We start from the raw sequence: 6,824 nt of genomic DNA on the forward strand, positions 1-6,824 counted from the left end.
GGCACATTATGATGATTTGCACAATTATGTTTTTCTAGTAGAATTAAAACATTGTTAAGTGCTATTTATCTTGTGCCAAAGCTAAGATTGAGGGATGAATTCTCTTCATAAGTCGATGTGGATACATTATATCATTGCGAAACATGGTATAGCCCTATGTCAAGGTAAGATCCCATGGAACTATGGTTTATGAATCAACCCAAATGGAGAAAGAATGTTGATGTGATGGGTTTCAATTAGAATCACTTGTTTGATCAGAAGAAGACATTTTTCCTTGCCTAAAATCATCGGTTGTTTGAGCAATATTTGCTTAGTTGGATTAGACTACTTCTAAATTATTATTCTTCTAGCAAATAGTTGCTTGAATGCACATTTGGATGAAAAGGCACATTTTAGATTGGAAAAAAATTTCTAGAGAAAATGTAGTGAGTGAGACTTTATTTGATGTGAACTATACGGTTCATAGATCAAACATTCTCAGTATAGGATTCTTTCGAAATGTTTCCTGCTCTTTGCCACCTTAGGACCATACATATGCTAATAGTTAAGCAAAAAAAAATCAAGATTTAAGAAATTCAAAAGTTGAGATGTAAGCATTGAGATCCATCTAAATTAAATGATGTGTTATTGTGGTTAAGAACATGCTATGCACACATTTCAACCAAAATCCACACTTGGCAACTTAATGCCACTTATGTATCCGCAGGCCCCACAACACTAATACTAAAGGACCTTTTGTCACCTTGAAGTCCTCAAACTTTCAAAGGGGCCATTTGGCAAGTTACCATTTGTTGATTAGCGTAAAAATATTTAGTTAAGGGCTTCTTGTTTCCCTTTTAAGGATGCTAGGTGGCAAGTGAGGACTTATAGATTAGCCTAAAATGTGCATTAGGAGGACTTTGGTGGTGGTATCCTTTTCTTATGAGGCGAGTGAAGCGTCCCTCAAAAGGTAATTTTCAAGCACTCGTGGAAGTGACAAGGACAAGGTAGTAGGTTACAAGGGAGGATCAACATTAGCTCGAAAAGGCAAGAGACATGGTGTATGGGCCTTGTACAATGTGTACAGCTTGTAATCTTATCTTATATGTCGCCCCAATGGAGACATTCCCACTGCTTTTAAAGGAGGTTGGTCAGAACGTTTTAAGAAATCATCAAAAAGTTCACCCAATCACACTTCACATAAAGATCGCTTTTCGATCTCACAACGTTTTTAAGAAATCATCAAAAAGTTAACCAATCACACTTTACATAAAGATTGCTTCTTTTTTTTGGGGGGGGGGGGGGGAATCTATGTCGGAATCTTGTTGGCCGCGAGCTTCGAATCCAGAATCTCGGTCACCACAAGTGCGCATGCGCCACGTGGCAACAACACGGAATCCAAGTCATTCGCTCAATCATTGGTGCGGCCTCGTCGTACTTCAATAATCTATTAACTCTAGCCTATAAATCTAAAAATAAAATATCAAGTAAAATTACAATGTGAGGGCAAGGTATGAGGGGTCCTCACGGAGTATGTTGCTCCCTTCTAGTAGTCGCCAAATTTTTTGGAAAAAAATAATCCACTAAAATTTCTTCTCTAGTCCATCAATAAAATTATATTCTCTCTTAACTCTCTAGTCTATGTATATTTTTAAAACTATTATTTCCCTCAATTCAACAAATTTGAAATCTAGGGGTGTTTTCAAAATTTGGGAATTGCAAATACAATCCTTCAATTTTAAAATTGGTGTGGTACTTTTTGATTTTACTAGTTGTAAATATGTTTTTTTTTGTTTTTCTCACATTATTCTCAATGGTTGAATTACCTTCACCTCTAAGAATATAAGTATGTTATATATCTTATTCAAGTTAATGATTAATCTATTGACTCTAGTCTACAAATCTATAAATAAAGATTTGAAGTAAAATTTCTTCTCCAGTCCATAAGTAAAATTATCTAATCTCTTAACTCTAGTCTATGTATAGAATTTCAAGTGAATGTTTTTCTCGATTTACATTAAAATAAGATTATAGTCCATGTGGCCACTATTAACTCATAGAGACAATCTTTAGGTTTTTAAAGCTATAATTTCGCTAACTTCAACAAATTTGAAATCTAGGGGTGTTGTCTAAATTTAGGAATTGGAAAATACAATTCTTCAATTTTAAAATTAATGTGGTACTTTTTGATTTTATGAGTTGCAAATATGTTTTTGTTTTCCTCACATTATTCTCAATGGTTGAATTACCTTGTAAGTACTTTATGGATCTTATTCAAGTTATTGAGGTTAAAACTATTTAATGGTTCAATTACCTTATGGATCTTATTCAAGTTTTTGAGGTTTAAACTATTAACATCTCAAAAGTCAACAATTTTAAAACTTCAAACCTAGAAAATTGAAAGATCTAAATTTATTCCTTGGGTCTTTTTTTTGTGTGTGTGTTTTGGTATTTGTTAATAGCTTCAATAAACTTTTACCAAGTCTTGACCAAAATACAAGTTTATAGCTCAAGTTCAAATCACTTCACATTAAGTGCACATGTAAGGAAAAGTGCCTTCTAATGAGAATATATATGCATTGAGTAGCATCTTTATTATTAGACAAATGTAAAGTGCTACAATCATAAGAAGTAAACCTCATTAATTCTAGGAAGTGCTTTATCAATAGTCTCTAGTTTTACCAAGAATCAAAGCTCAAACCTTTGAGGAGGGCTTGTGACTATTTGGAAAAACTTGAAAAGGGCATGAAAGCTTGCACAAAATGATAGCCGTCAAAAGGTTGAAATATTTACATAGTGAACAGGTTATATTTACACAAGCGTGTTGGTGCATCAATTAAGTGGATGTTGTTGTGTGACCACTTAATTAATACAAGGTTCACTACCTTAGTTTTATAAGGTCCAACACCTTAATTTTGTAAGGTGCAATACATTAATTTTGTGCATGAACCCCACGGCACCCCTTTTGCCACTCTTCCACTTGCACCCCCCCTTCTCTCTCTCTCTCTCTCTCTCTCTCTCTCTCTCTCTCTCTCTCTCTCTCTCTCTCTCTCTCTCTCTCTCTCTCTCTCTCTCTCTCCTTACACAACTCACAATTAGGATTCACATGGCTTTCACCACTTAGAGTTTTATTGCATCTCTTTGAGTTATTGTGCTACTCAAAGAACCCTTCCTCATGCCTTAGTTCTTGCAAATAGTACAAACATATTGAGGCCCCCTCTACCATTCAGCATGCGAAGGCATACCCACTTCCTAAAGTCTTGATCATCATAACTCCATTACTTGTTGTGCAAGATGTGTTAAAAGCAAGTTCTCGCTTGTAAAATATTCAAATATACCTAGCAATTTACTATTTAATATAGATCAAATCCTTAGCAAGTGCGGCAATACTAATGCTTGCATGTTGGGTTGAAATAACAACATTTTTTTTGAAACTATATTTCAACCATGTTACATTTAATTAATATACATTTCTGCTTTTTGTTGGAATTTTTAGAGCCTCAAACTTACCATATTTTTTTTGAATTTTAAGGTTTCACACATCTTTTGCAAGATAAGGCAAGATGAAGTGAAGAAAACTTGTAAAGGGGTTGTAAACAAAATCAAACCCCTTTACAAGCTCTTTGATTTTGTTTATAACCCATTCAAACTTGTGCATTCTACACCCATTCAACAACCATTTAACACCTTGTGTTTGTGTGCAAACTTGTGCATTTTTCATGCTTTCCTCTTGAAGAAATATAATTATAACAATTCCATTACAATGCATGTAGTGCCTATATGTACCTTGGAGAAAGTTGGGTGAAGACATCCTATGGAAGTTGGCTGAAGACATCCTATGGAAGTTGGCTGAAGACGTCCCATGTAAGTTCCATCATGTAGTGTCTATAGGTACACTATAGGAACAATGAATTAAGATGTTATTCTTGGAGGAACTTGGGTGAAGATGTCCCTTACTAGGTTCCACCACCCCATGGTAACATGGCCTTAATAAAAAATGGAGCATAAAGAGTTCAAAACTAAAGAACATGCATGTGGTAAGTATTTGAAAGATCCTCCTCAAGTGATAAAAAGAAAAGTAACCAAGAATATGGTTAGTTTTAGTCCTCACCAATAAACAGGAAAGTAACCAAGAATAAGGTTAGGCTTAGTACTCACCACGGTAAATGGGGCTGAAGCAAACCCCCATGTACCCAAGGCATTAAACTAATGTAATGAGGTTTGAAATGTGGAAACCTTTAGGTCAGCTACCAACACTTGAACCAACACATTTAGATATCACATACTGACAAAGATATTAAACTTCCTTGTATTCCTTATTTTAAATAGCTAGGATGCATTGTTGATGCAATAGTTGAACTCTAAGAAGAAGTGATACTTGGATGGGAATGGATTAAACCACTTGATCTTGGCCAAAGAAGATGTCTACATTACTGATTTATTCTAAAGAAGTGATTATACTTCTTGGTGGTGAGAAGAACTGTGTTGATGAAGTGCATTACCATGCCCACTTCACCAACCTTTCCTCAAAAGAGTTATCCTCTCATCATTGGATATCGTCTGGTGTAGGAGGTAATTAAGGGATTCATAAGTGGATTTAGCGATTTGATGGGTGAATCATGAGAGATGCTCCTTCGAGAGCTATAACTTTTCATGTAATCATAACCTATTAAGTCTGGAGTTTTGAAATGGAATTAAAACCTTGCTTATATTTATTCTTATTCTTAAAGCTTATTAGTGTTAATTGCCATGCCATATCAACAATGAAGTTGTCTAAGACCAATCCTCATCATCAATGGCGACTTCTAAACTCAAAATATTCCATTGCCAAATTTCATTTGTGGAGCACAAAATACTTAAACCTCAAAAATCCCCACAAGATATCCTTTTGCCAAACACTGCTTCACTATTGATTCTAACCCTAATGCCAATAATCTTTTTAAAACATTTAAGCCCAAACTTCAAGGAGCCTCTTCAATTAAGGTGGAATCCTCATCATGGACAACCAAGTTTTCCATGGATCTTGTGAAATTAGAAGTCGCTCTCTTGTATGTAGAAACTTGTATCAACAAGACCAGTTGAGTGACTTGACCTAGCCTTACTAGTGGGTACCAACACACAAAACTCAAGAATTCATCTCAACATATCAGATGGCAGACATTTGCAAAGCACAAGTCCACCCCAAAAAGTAGCACACCATCTTTGGGTAGCACATTTTTGTCGGGATTGTCTTGTTTTAACGATTTGGATTTGGTTGCATTACTTTGGGCAGCCAGAGTTGTTTTTTTCTGGCATAGTATCCTTAGGTTTCCACCAAGACAAGCCATTTTTTAGATTTGGAGTTGGGGCTTTGGTGTTTTGCTACGTGGTCTAGTCGATGGCATGGCTTTAACTCTGCTGGACCTTCTCCTTGGGTGCTTAGATTTTCTGTTGCCCTTTGTAGATACCTTGTGACAAAAGTGGATTATCACCACACATTATGATCTACTCAGACTTTGGAGCTGGGAGATCTAGAATGGGGTCTACAGTAGATTCTTCTTTATTTGGTTTGTGTTGCATAGGATTGGCCGACCGTCCAATGGTTCCTTCAAGGGTGAGAATGTTAGTGGGAAATTCAAAGGAAGAGTAATGGAAATCTTTCTCGATTAAGGGTTAGTGGATGGTGGGTTGGAGACTGGGGCTTCCTTGACGGTGCTCTCATGGCCTTCATCACCATGAGCAGATGTGGTTGGCGAATCCGAATGGGGCCGCTGGTGAGGCATCTTCTTGATCCTCTTCTTAGGGAAATTCTCTAGAGAGATTACACCAATATGAGACACCAATTTTTCTTGTAGCTTCAAGGACTACTGATCCCTCTTCCAACTCTCTTTGCAACACTTCTTGCTCTGTGGGGACCACTTCAGGTTCTTCAGGTAATGGGACTAGCATGGCTTAGAATTTGTGTGAGGAGGTATGGGTTCACTACCTTGTTTCCATGCTTGGTGATGTAGTGGGTGAAGTCCTGGTGGTGGAGCTCTCCAGCTTTTCCTTAACCTCCATGTGGTTCACCAACTGCATATGCAAGTGAGTGAATGTACTAGAAGTCCTTTTTGTTATCCCCACGGTCTTTGTGTGGCTTAGGATTGTGCCTTGACATTCATCCATTAGGGGTCTGAGATAGCTGCCCTTGTGGTGTACCTGCTTGGCTTTCCCCTTGGACTTCTTCTTGGGAGTCCTGTCCTCACCACATTCAAGGAAGTTGGTGAGCTAGGTTCCGCGTATAGTGGATCTTGGTGGGTCTCCTTACCTACCATGATGCTGAAACATAGAAATTTTATCAGTATTTTGATTGGTAGGAGTACATGGCCTCTTAATGCCACTAGGTGAACAAACTTTTGGTGGTGAACTACATCTAACTCAAGATGTTTTGTGTAGATAAAGTAAAGGTGTTTGCAAGGCATGCATCTTTTGGCGAACAAACTTTTGGTGGACCATATCTAACCCAAACTGTTTTGTGTAGACAAAGTAAAGGTGTTTGCAAGGCATGTATTTTTTATCCTCTCAAACATGCTTCTAAAATTCCTCACAAGTGCATGAAGGAAAAGTAGAAGCCACTACTAAATAGGTCTCTTAATTTTTCTTGCTTCCTTCTATTGATAAAGTAAATTCCACATGCTCATTTTGAACCACAAAATTATAGCCATGAATTATGGACATCAACTCTATACCCCTATTGGTTCTTGCCTCCATCTCTTTAGTCAACCACCCTAGTCACCACCACTACCCTACCATCATGATATCCAAGGATGTGCAAGTTGCAATCGGCCTCGCTGGTCTCTCCTTTGCAATTTCTATTGGCTCCCATG

The sequence above is a fragment of the Cibotium barometz genome, chromosome 3, assembly GCF_041138505.1.
Source record: "Cibotium barometz isolate CiBa-2024 chromosome 3, ASM4113850v1, whole genome shotgun sequence".
Classification (NCBI taxonomy): Eukaryota; Viridiplantae; Streptophyta; class Polypodiopsida; order Cyatheales; family Cibotiaceae; genus Cibotium; species Cibotium barometz.